The sequence below is a fragment of the Pipistrellus kuhlii genome, unplaced genomic scaffold (assembly GCF_014108245.1).
Source record: "Pipistrellus kuhlii isolate mPipKuh1 unplaced genomic scaffold, mPipKuh1.p scaffold_m20_p_6, whole genome shotgun sequence".
Taxonomy (NCBI): Eukaryota; Metazoa; Chordata; class Mammalia; order Chiroptera; family Vespertilionidae; genus Pipistrellus; species Pipistrellus kuhlii.
In genome coordinates, this window is record NW_023425562.1 from 31,390,823 (window position 1) to 31,403,673 (window position 12,851).

The 12,851-nt window shown below is 36.3% G+C and overlaps 1 protein-coding gene and 1 non-coding gene across 6 annotated transcripts in view; both read left to right on the forward strand.

Annotated features, from left to right (window-relative positions):
* The window catches only part of DLGAP1 (DLG associated protein 1), a 572,027-nt gene that overhangs the window by 167,791 nt on the left and 391,385 nt on the right, over positions 1 to 12,851 (forward strand). The gene's annotated exons all lie outside the window — the stretch shown is intronic.
* Positions 6,240 to 6,403, forward strand: LOC118708579. Its single transcript, XR_004984645.1, has one exon. It is a non-coding gene; the product is annotated as a U1 spliceosomal RNA (small nuclear RNA).

Here is a 12,851-nt window from a genome sequence, read left to right on the forward strand (position 1 = left end):
GATTGAAACTGGTGTTAGCGCAGTCAGTGTTTGACTTTTGTTTCCAAGTGATTGGGCAGTTTCACACAGTCATAATGTTGGCTCCACTCAACTACAACTGCAAATCTTCGCTAAGCCTTTCTTGCAGATGAGACAAATCGCAAATGTGAATTATTAACTTTCCTTAACTGATGATTTTATTTTTATCTACTTTCAATAATTTATGCATAATTTAGAAAAAATAAAACATTTGAAAATAAGATTGAAAAAATGAATGCTAGCCAGAGCTGGCTGTCAGGACTGAAATCCAGGCCAGGCTTTCATCCAGCCCAGGCTTTGCTCTGTAGCATGCTTCCAAGAAGCCATGTTGTTGTAGCAGAGCAAGTGGAGTCTTCCGTTCTCTTGGCTTGAGTATGACAACATATTTGATAGCACTGTTTTTTAATTTCACACAGTCGCTGGTTCATCAGTGCCAGCAAAAGCCTATACACATGACACACATTAGAAATTTAAAGTAAATGTCAATAAGAGGAGATGTGAGAATCTCCTACCCTGTGTGGTTTTACATCACCCTTCAAGGGTAAGCTGATTAAGATTTTTTTTTCTTGGGATTTGGATTCTGAGTGCCTTTCTTCAGTGAAGGTTGTTTACTACTTTCACCTCTCTTCTCCCAGGAAATTCATCAATAACTTCTGTCTACACCTTGTCCAAAATGTAGCCTGAATTTCTCCAAAGCCTATGCATCTATGATGTGGCATCTGGCCTCTGTCTCCGGCAGCCACATTGGCCTCCACTGGCTCCCTCTCCCCACCTTAGGGAATAGTTTCTCTTTCCTTTACTTGGAATTTGCTTCCTCTAGATCCTCTCTTGGCAAACCCCTCTTGGCTTCCATGTTCTTTCCTCTTAGGGACAAATGATATTGTTATATTGTTAGGCAATCATAGAAATGGGAAAGATAAACAGATTCCACCTTTTACAGAGTGTGTTCTGGTTGTCTTTCTGGTAAGATGCCGTAAGTATGGAGCAGTGTAGAGAACCAAGTGCAAATTAGTCGAGATTACAAGCAAATAGCTTTGGTAGTTAAGGATTAAATTTATTTTATCCTGATACCTTTCTAAGAACTTGCTGTTCAGGGGAAAGAATAAGTTGCAGTGGTTATCACATAGCATGCTTGTAATACTATCATTCTTGCCTTGAAAGGTACACTTGTACAATCCATGATTGCTATAAGTAAGGACCACTCTGCTTTCTTATACAAAATTGACTCATCAGTCAAATGGATTATCAGTGCCTTTCTTCAATGAAAAGAATAGAATTTCAAACCAGGGCTTTTGGGTTCCTCATAATGTTTCTCTCAGGAGAATGGGAGACAGATTTTGACAAATAGAATCTTCTTTCTTCACACATAGAAAATTTCATAATGAGAGGCTTTTTAATAGTCAGGGGAAAATGATATCCCAAACCAAATGTGTTGAAGTTTCTTTTTCCATTTAGTTAATTATCTTATCTAATTTGATTCTTTCTCTCCTTTGTAATTCCTTTGCAGTGAACCTTTGTGTTGCTTTTGCTTTTTCTTGTTGTACAAAAATTAATTCAAAATGGATCAAAGATCTAAATGTAAGACCCAAAACAATAAATTACACAGAAGAAAACATAGGTACCAAACTTATGGACCTTGCTCATAGAGGACATTTTATGACCCGAAGGACAAGGGAAATAAAGGCAAAAATAAATGAATAGCACTATATCAAACTAAAAAGCTTCTGCATAGCAAAAGAAACTGTCAGTTGTTTGCCTTTTTGTTTTACTGTCAGTAAAACAAAAAGGCAAACAACTGAATGGTAGAAGACATTTGCAAATAACAGCTCTGATAAGGAGTTAAAGTGCAAAATACATAAAGAACTCAATGCAACTCAACACCAGACAAACAACCTAATTAAAAAATGGGCAGAGGACATAAACAGGCACTTGTGGCTTACAAATGGCCAACAGGTATATGAAAAGATGTTCAACTTCACTAGCTATTAAGGAAACACAAATCAAAATTACAATCAAATACCACCTCATACCTGTTGGGAAGGCTATTATCAATAAGACAAGTAAGAAGTGCTGGAGAGGTTGTGGAGAATAAGGAACCCTCATTCATTGCTGGTGGGAAGGTAAACTGGTACAACCACTATGGAAAATAGTACGCAGTATCTCAGGAAATTAAGAAGAGACCTACTTTATGACGCAGCAACCCCTCTTCTGAGTATTTAACCCCAAAATTCAAAAAACATTTGCAAAGATATATTCTGCACCCCTATGCTCATTTCAGCATTATTCACAGTGGCCAAGTCACAGAGATAAGCAAAGTGTCCTTTGATAAGAGTATTGGATAAAGAAGATTCGGTAAATATATACTATAGAATACTACTCATCCATAAGAAAAGATGCAATACTACCATTTATTATTATGCTAAGCAAAATAAGTCAGTACAAAAAAAGCTAAGAACCATATGATTTCACTCATATGTGGGATATAAAACTGAAATTCATAGACAAAGATAACAGTTTGGTGGTTACCAGAGGGGAAGGGGTGGGGATATAAAAGGGTTAAGGGGGCCAAATATATGGTGATAGGAGATGATTTGACTTTGGGTGATAGGCACACAATGTAATGCACAGATCATGTATCACAGAAATGTACACTTGAAACCTATATGATCTTATTAACTGATGTCACCCCAATAAATGTAATAAAAGTTTTTAAAAAAAGTAATATTGGTAAAGTTATTATTTCTTGAAAGAAATTTAGTTATCCAAAGGTCTACCAGTGAATTTATGTAATTGAACTTTATCTGTCCATGTCTTTTTAAAATGCTTTGCACTGTTGCAAAGAGAAACTGATGTGACGTGAATGAATCCTATTGGAAAATATTGCCTAACACATAGTTGGTTTTCAGTAAATGTTGGAATTTAAATTAATGGCTGCATTTTACAGTGAATAAATTAACAAATAAGTAGGGACAAAGAGAAAGTACTCACAGAGTTTTAAGATAAATCCAGTAAGCGGGCAGAAATAACAAAAATATGTACCATCAATTTTTGAAAAATTGCTAGAATTAGGTAAGGATCGAATCATTATATTATATACTAAAACTAATGTAATATTTTAAGTTAATTATACTACAATAGAAGAAAAACTAAAAATTACTAATACAGGATTAGCTTTTTATCAGTCAAAGCAAGGAGGGAAAGATAATCAGATACCAATACTCTTTAGATATAAATTTTAGTCATATAATTTATTATAAAATGAACATAAAATTTTTTACTCACAATACTTCAATTATCTCACAAGAGAGATTACACTCTTCAGTTAGATTTTTTATAAAATATATTGTATTGGAAATAGCCCAAATTTCACCAAAGCAATACAGAAAATTAGCGATAATAATTAGTTTGCTTTTCATCTAACTGAATTTATATGTAGGCAAATATGGGAATATATAAATATGTATAATTTTGTGTCTATATATGTGTATATCTCACATTATGCACACTCAAAATTATATAGTATATATGTGTATCTTTTAGATATATATATTAATACATTTGTATTATATATATGTGTGTGTATACATATATATATATACACATATGTATTAATTGAAAAGGGGAGTTTCCCTAAAAATGGTGTTAGTTCTTAATACTTCTGCATCCAAATCTTCATATAAAATACTTTAAAGAGAAAATTTAAACTTTAAATACAAATACTAGTTTGGTGCATCTATTGGAGTATTTAAAGGAACATTTACTCATGCCTTACACATACTGAGCAAATACTGAGGTAATAGTATCTAAACAGGCACTAAAGCCCTGGGAATTAAAGATAAATAAGCAAAGGATGACTAGGGGAGTACACAGTCTCGTAGAAAGGCAGGAATATACACACGATTAAAATAAATTGTATTAAGTGATCCAATGTTCACAGAATGTCAAAGGCCCAGGAAGTCAGCAGGGAGAAATAAGAGTTTAAAAGGCTTGTCAGGATGGGAGCTACTCAGCTGGGCCCTGCTGGACTTCAGGACAGGGTATTGAGCGGGACAGTCCCAGGTGGGAGGGCAGGCTGGGAATAGGGGGGGAAACACCCATAACTTCTTCTTCTTTCTGTCCACTGGTCTGCAAGCAGGAAGAGGCTGAGGCTAGGCTGGCTGGGTCTGGATGCTCACTTCCCATGCAGCAGCATTTGTCCTTTCTCTCCCTTCCCTTCTGTTCCCCACATGCCCTCTTCCTGCTCAGGTGGGACTGAAGAGCTGGAAGAAAGCAGTCATTATGTGTCCCACCGATTCCCTTTGAAGGTCTCCCCTCGCCTCTGGTCTCTTCCTTGCCTGATACAGGGGATCACTTCTGGAGAAGAATCACCACTCTCCTCGATGTGTCCCACGCCTGGAGCAAACCCGCCTGCTTGGCCCACCAGCCGTTTCAGGAATTATGTCCTGAGTTTCTGTCGCTTTGAGACTCACCAGGTGTGGTTGGACTTGTTCTGAGGGGGAGGAAATATTGGCCCTTCTATTTTCTTACCCCACCATATGCCTTTTGGTCTTTGATGTCCTCCTTCCTTCTTAGCACCCACGGGCACGAGCAAAGTGCATCTAACTCCTGGGACTTTGTCGTAAAAGGAAGCCCAAGCTTCTCACATTCCCTTCTTCAGTTTGGTGTGAGATGAAGACATGTAGCATATTTAATGTATTTTGAACAAAGGCAAAATACAGGTTCTAACCACTTAAATATATAGAATTCCTTCATTAAGGCTGTATACATCATAGTTTGTTTAAATGCATGGTGGGATCCCAGAATGATGGGCAGATTTTACCGCTAGCATGAAAAAAAAACAAAACACTCCTGACTTGTCATTTTATTAAAACCATAAAGTCTGAGGGCTGTTGGCTTTTTCCCAAGTAGTGAGGCCCTAGGTGGTGTGCTGTTTGCTCTTCAAAGATTTATTGATCTTTAGAAACAGTGCCATTGAATGAAATCAGTGTGTCTATTTGTGAGGGTCATATATAATCCCAATTTTTATATAAATTTAAAATAATTACCTTTATACTGAGAGCTCTGTCTTCTCTGGGTTAAGGAAGGTTATGGTCTGCTAAAGCCTAATGGGAGAGTTAATGGTGTTTGAAACAGTATATTTTATTTTATTTTTTATTTTTTAAAATATATTTTATTGATTTTTTACAAAGAGGAAGGGAGAGAGATAGAGAGCTAGAAACGTTGATGAGAGAGAAACATCGACCAGCTGCCTCCTGCACACCCTCTACCGGGGATGTGTCCGCAACTAACGTACATGCCCCTGACCGGAATCGAACCTGGGACCCTTCAGTCCGCAGACCAACGCTCCACCACTGAGCCAAACCGATTTCGGCTGAAGCAGTATATTTTAATGCAGTATCAACCAGTAAAGACCTCACTAGCATGTTGTCCAACAAAATGATCTTCATCTCTATATTAAATATAAATAATTATGCTGCGATTGGGTAACATTAGGATGGCTGTGGATTTTCCTCCCCAGGGTACTGGTTCCAGTGCCTAATGCAGCCCTATATATTGAGTAGAAGCAGATTTAGGTCATGATCAATAGGAGCAATTAAAAAGCCTTTGTAACGTGGCTAAGCCTTTGAAATAAAATTATTTCAGATCCAATGTGGAAAAGAAAAGGTTACTTTTCTCTTAAAATTTATCCAGAATTATTCCAAACATTTGAAGATTTTTCTTCTTTTCACAGTACAGATTTCCTTTGCATAAAGGAGTCCTATTAATCTAAAAATAGACTCCTCGTAGAGTATTATTAACTTTCCTGCGTGGGCATTAATGTACATTGTGTACCATCACTGTCTGGAACAGATGAGAAAATACCCTCCCGTCTCTGTTTTAGGCTGTGAAGGCTTTCTGGTAGAATAAAATGAAAAGGCCACTTAGACAGTATTTAATGTGAAGAAAAGCAATGTTTTAATACCTTACTGGGTGACTAAGAGGCAGAATTAACTTATAGGTACAACTAACCCTTAACATCATTGAAGAAGTGATTTTGCATGAAACACATGTTAAAAGATTACTCGGTTCTTTCAAAGAAACCCATGCGAAACTAAGTTCTTCTTGGCTTCTACAGAGAAAGTTGAAATCCATGGATCTTGCCTTTCTGAAAGAAAGAGGACATGGGTCAGCCAAAAGTAGCGAAAAGAATAATAATTTACAAAGGTAAAGAAATGGGTACAATACTTACCTGGCAAGAGAGATACCATGATCATGAAGGTGGTTTTCCCAGGGCAAGGCTTATCTATTGCACTCTGGATGTGCTGACCCCTGCGATTTCCCCAAATGTGGGAAACTCAACTGCATAGTTTGTGGTAGTGGGGGACTGCATTTGCGCTCTCCCCTGGTAAAAAACAAAAAACAAACAAAAAAAAGCAAACAACTAAACAAAAGTGTTTTATTTTTTTGTTTTTTTTATCCATATAAAAAAAAAATGGATACAAGCTAAGGAAAGTGAAGTGATATTGCAAAAGGTACCAGAGACATTTGTTGATAATATGGTTTTTATCTGAAACATTATGTTTAATAAACATAAGCAGTTTATAGAAATATAGTTATGCATGGAGAAGTAATGTACAAGGAATCTACTCTTTGACCTGCCTGCTCTTACATCATCTAAGAAATCCTATATATCCCTGATATATACCTCTTCTTTCTAAATATTTATTTCCTCAATTAGCATTTTACATTAAATCAATAATTAAATTTTGTGCTAGAATTAAGATTGCCTATTAAAAAAATTAGAGAAGAATCTTTGCTTTGTAGACTCCAAGTGATATACAAAAGGAACTCATGTCTTTCAGCTTTAATTGTATATTCAACTTTCTTGCATAATTAGGATGCCAAGAATTTTATTTAATATACTTTTTAAAATTTCTAAAGAGGTTTCTCATTTGTTCATATTTTTTTAGTCTAACCAGCAGCCATTAGCCAATCTGTGAGGTAGTAGGGATTTATGATTGCTATTTCTAAGGAGCCCAAAAATGATCATCTTTATCTGAAAAGAGCTTTCTTCCTTGTCTGTAATCTTTTCCACACACAGGTCTCTTCCTCCTGAAATGAATTCAAAGTTATCAACTGTTACAGACCATACCTAAGTAAGCTCAACACATTTTTATTTCACTCAGTTTTACCTGTCCATATACCAGCACTTATACATGGTCCAGAATCACAATCCAGAAATACTTTATAGGCAGTGATATGCTGGCAATATTTAATAACCAGATTTCAGAATAAGATGTATAATATTTGCTGGTTTTCGTGTTGTGTATATTTTCTCCATGGCCAACTTTAAGCTACCAGCAAGTCTTCACAGACCTCTGCATTGGGAAGAGATGAGCACAGTCTCCCAGCCACTACCAACAGGCCCCAGCACAACCCTGTAAAATAAACACACACCCGAGGCTCTGCCCATGCCTCCATCACATTCTCTGTAGTTGGCTGCACTGCAGATTGGAATACACATGATGCTCTTAGTGTTTCTTCTAATGTAAGAAAGCAACCGCTGTATTTATTAGTACTACTGCTACTGCTTTCTCAGTAAGAACTCCCCTAATTTCTTTCATTGGAACAAACAGAACATTATCTACCCAAAGTGTCAGCTGGAGATGTGTTTATTAGAACTACCCATAAATTAGGCCCATGTGAGAAGGGAGGGAGCCAAAATACCAGACACTTCAAAAAGGGAGAATGCCAAAGAGATTTTTAACAAGGGAGTAGTCAAGTAAGTGAAAAGTTGATATTTTTTTTTTGTCCAGATGTAGTAGTAAACACTGATCCTTGAAGTTCTATGAGATTAGATAAGGTTACGTCATGTTATGTATAACAGTGTTTTCCACCAAGATGGAGGTATTTTTTTTCTCGTTTTTTAACGTATATTCTTGTGCCACAGGTAGCCATTGCTGAATTTTCTCCTTTATTCTCTGTGAGTTTACTTTCCAACCAACTGTGAAATTAAGAAATTCTCCCTGCAGCAGTCGAATGCAGTGTGTTCAGTTTGTATCTTATCAAAAACAGTTTAAATGGATCTCTGGTGGCATTTCAATGAAAATTAAAAGCACAATTCCAATGTTTGGGAGTAAAGAATGTTTCCCGTTACTTCTTAACTCATTTGGTTTAACTGCCACAAAACTAATCCATCGCATGCAATAACAGAAGTCTAATTCTTTCTCTGGTCTTTAAACTTTGTCACTTCACTTATGAATAACTAGAGTGAGAAAATGGATGTGATAAATGGGTCCCTGTTTCTTAAAAGAAATGTGAAAAATCTTACACATCAATCATCTTATTAAGTTAGGTCCCATAGGCAAGAACATGTGAGGCGCTGTTATCTATTTGGGCAGTAAGAGGATATTTCATTTTTCCTTAAACCCACCAGTGGCTCCTCCCAGCAGAGTTTCTTGGTCCTGGAACTGCAGAGAGCCCTGTTGACCCGTCTGTCTCCAGACTTTGTTCCTTCTAGTCCTTAAGAGACACCTTTAGGCTCATTCTACTCTTGACACTTTTACTGTTGGTTGCCCAACTCTAAGGATCCCTGGCTCCCTCAGAACAACCTCTTCAAAACTCAAGGAAGAGCAGGTATTCATGGAGTTTGTCCTTTCCAAGCAGACCCTATTATGGTGGCTGCATGGGCTTTTGATTCACAAGAGAAAGTCTCAGACTCTACTACACTCGGAAAATATCCTGTGATCAGATTCTTTTGTGACATATGTCCCAATTCTGTGCAAATGCTCAGCTCATAGCCTGGCAAATCCAAAATCTAATCTTACCTGTTTTAATTTTAATGAAATTTTCACCTTGGCAGGTGTGCTAAGTAGTTAGAACTTCAGCCCACAAACTGAAGAACTGCAGGTTCGATTACCAGTCAAGGAAACGTACCTGGATTGTAGGTTTGATTTCTGGCCCTGGTTAGGGGGTGTGCAGGAGGCAATCAATTGATGTGTCACACATCAATGTCTCTTTATCACTCTTTCTCTTTCCTTCCTTACCTCCCTCCCTCCTTTCCTTCCTCCTCTTCCTCCTCCTCCTCTTCCTCCCACAGCCTCCCTCCCTTCTACTCTCTCTAAAAATCAATATCCTTGCATAAGGGTTAAAAAAATAAAATAATATTAGAGTATTTATTTTAATCAATATATTTCATATTACATTTGAATATTCTTCATGTTATATCTTAATATTGCCAATGAGTTAAACTTATAATTTCAGTAAATTCTTCTTCCAAATGATTCTTTTAAAAATTGTGGAAAGACTTTTATCTGAACAAAATAAATTGAAAAAGATTGTTCTCTAGCTTTTTAAGGAACATAACAGTTTGGCTGAGAACACCTAGGAAGTTTTAGCTTCAAAGTACTTGGCCTTGAAATTTATCAAAGTGGCATTCACCCTGCATGGGAGAATTTACAGTTGTTAAGGAATAGCATCATTTAACACATGCACTCAGAGGGTTTTTGTTGTTGTTGTTGAAGAAAATGTCATATTTGACTTTAACATGGATTACATTTTTTCCAAGAATATTGCTTCTGATTTTTCTGTGGCAAAGTAGCTGCTGTTGCTACGCCATCAGCTCTGTTGCTATGGGGGATGGCTTGGGTGTTTGCCAGACTAGGATTGGTTATTTCAGCACCCTTATGTTCGGCAGTTGACATTTTTCTGTGTTGAATCATGCCATTTTATCTTAATTCCATGGACAGGTTCAATGTTGATCAGCCTGGAAAGAACAAAATCAGATATAAAGGAATCCAACTATTTCTTTAGAAGACTTAAGAATTCAAGTGGTATGTGTGAGAAGCATACATTTATGCACTGACATGTAAGACTAAATGTGATATATCTAGAAATTGGCCTGGTTACAAGACGTGTGATTAAGTCACGAGGTTCAGAGAAATAAAAAGGGACAAATGTTGGCATTTATTCTGAACAGAGAAATTATTTTAAATTGGAGTTGACCACATATTGTCAACTTCATTGACAACTGTCAAAATTAATATAACTACTATTTGAGGTAAACACAATTCTCCATAAATGCAATTCTCTGCTCTCCTCTCCGCTTTTAAGATGCTTGTGCCATTGGTAAAGGTTCTCTGCCCCAGAACTAACTTTCTAATGAACTGCCTTTGCCTCTGTAATATGGTGACATTAACTGAATATTTAAGACCGTTGCCAAACCAAAATTCAAAATTCTTTGAAAGGAAAAAAAAAAAGAAGAAGAAACACAGCATCACAATGATTGTCCCCTGGTTTGGTCTTTTTATCTCAAGTGCGGAAGAAATAGCCTTTGAAACACAAGATCTAGGAGCTTCTGTACCCTAGTTGCTTAATCACTAGTCTATTTTAATAGGATAAGGCCCAAATTTGTAATTTTCCCAAATATACATTCACATGTGGGCTCGTAAAAGGGATGTGCAAGTTGGCTTAATAGTGGGGGAATCAAGCTTTTATTACTGAAAAGCATATAATGACCATATATTGTAACTATTTTTACTATGGCATTTTTAATATTCAGCATTAGAGAATACTGGAAGCTAGGTTTTTGGGTGAATTTGATATTTCTGCGATAAAATTTATTTTAGCAAATAACAATCATTTCCTGGAAGCATTGATTGTCAACTGCCGCATGGATTTTTATCTCAATAATTTCTCTCTAAAAATTATTCCTGTTTTTAAGAATTACAAAGGCTATACACATCCAGGTTGCAGAGAACACAATATAGTGTTAATTTCAAGGAATTATGTATTGAGTATATAGGTCATTTTAGACTAGTGAAGTATATATGTAAATGTAGATATAGTATTCTTGAATAAAAGGTACTATTTTAGATGACAACTAAAGAGGACTTCAAAACATGAATAATTCTTATGTCCAATTTATGATAGTATAGTATAGTATATAGCCATATGCGTAATTAAGCCTTAAAATTGAGGTACCTTTAAGAAACAGAGCACAGTGCAGAAATAAGGACAGAAGCACACGTGATTCTCAAGCTGAGTCCTCATCTCCCCCTTTCACCCAAAAGGAAACAATGTTGCATAGAATCTGAATGAGCACTAGTATTCCATGTCAAGATTTGCAAAATAATTCAAATTATTCTGTTTGTTGTGGACATTTGGGAGAAGGGTCGGAGGTGTGCAGGACAGAGAGGCTCTCTGGGCAGGGCCACTTGTCAGGTGGGAGAGTTTAATAAAGGCAACCTGGTGTAACAAAATTTGGAGAGAAAAAAAAAGAGATATAAAAATGGGAAGGAGATGTACAGAAATATGCCAAAGACAAAAACGTGTCTTTCATAGCCTTTTTTTTTTTTTAACAGATGCCCCTACACATTTCCCATCCATGTTGGAAATAAAGGAAATAGAAAGAGGCTCCCTAAACTTCTTTTGCCTCTGGAATAGATTTTCTCACCTAAATACTATAAAAATGAGCACTAGGGCCCTCTATTGCAGCAGACATTTTATTATGATTGCACTGGCAAGTGTAGCAGGTGCACAATTACCTTCTCCTGGATCTTGTGCCCAGTGTGAACCATGAGGGAACCAAAGAAATTGTTACAGTAAATTGCACTTTGGGAGCACTCCACGGTTTACAGCGAACCTCGGCACCTGGACATGGTTCCCTCACTAGGCCTTCGAAAGGCACAGTGAGGAACGGAGGCATGAACAATACAAGGTAGTTCAAATATTATACAATTGCTAGCCATTTAGAGTTTTCTCCACCAGTTGCCATTCAAGGTATTTTTAAAGGTGAATTCTTGTGTCTTTATTCTTCAAAAAGTAGTGAATAAGAGATTCATAATAGATAAAAGCACACTTCTGAATAGTGAGTATATGTATATTACATGATGCATCTTCAGTGGTTCAGCACTTACATGCAAGCTGATAAGTGTAGTGGTTATGAATTTATAACAATAAATTATGTTTGACTTTTCACATCTTTCTGTTGCTGGTCTTTAGTCAGGATGTTTTAGTGTTGTCTCTCAGAGGTACAGTTTTCAGGGAATACGAAGTCAACCATATCTGTTCACTGTACTTATTAGGTGGGTGAGTCAGACTAAAGAATTTTCTATCTTGGAAGACACAAAAGCATAGTTTATGATCTGCTCAAAATATAACATTTTTAAAAACCCTTATTATTGCAGATAAGGGCATTATTGACATTGCAAAATTTTGTGATTAAAAAAATAGATTTAGTACAGTACTTCAAACTGCTCTGCCTCTTGTTTTCCATCATGAAATGGCTTTAAGGTGGCTGTTTCAGACTAAAAGCAAATGCAGCCAGCCTTTGTGACCAAGAGTTCAATTTTGTCACTTTATTATAAAAAAAAAGAGAAGAGATTGTACATTGATTTAGAGGCAGATTTACATTTTTATTATTGTTATTCTTCTGCTCCTGAACAAGTTGACACAAAATAAAGTATGCATAATTTTTTTAAAAAATGTTAAATAGATCAATTTCAGAACACTTAACTGGGGCTTGGGGATTTCAGATTATTCACTTAATTATAGCTGTAATTCTCAGCAGCTATGGAAAATTACTTTTAATGGTCATAAAGGTAAGTTTTAAATGCTGTGGAATTTTCTTAAAGTAGTTTAATTTGAGAGGAAAATATTTTTTCTCTAATCTATGTGACTCACTTTATCCTTAAGTTCCTCAAGAGCAAGAACCTTACCTTATCTATCTTTCTGTTGGTACCACAAAACCAACCACCACCCCTATTTATGTATAATGACTGAGCTTTAATTTTATGTGCAATATAGTAAGTATAGTAATTACCTCTTATGTCTGTTAGGCATTATAACTTTGG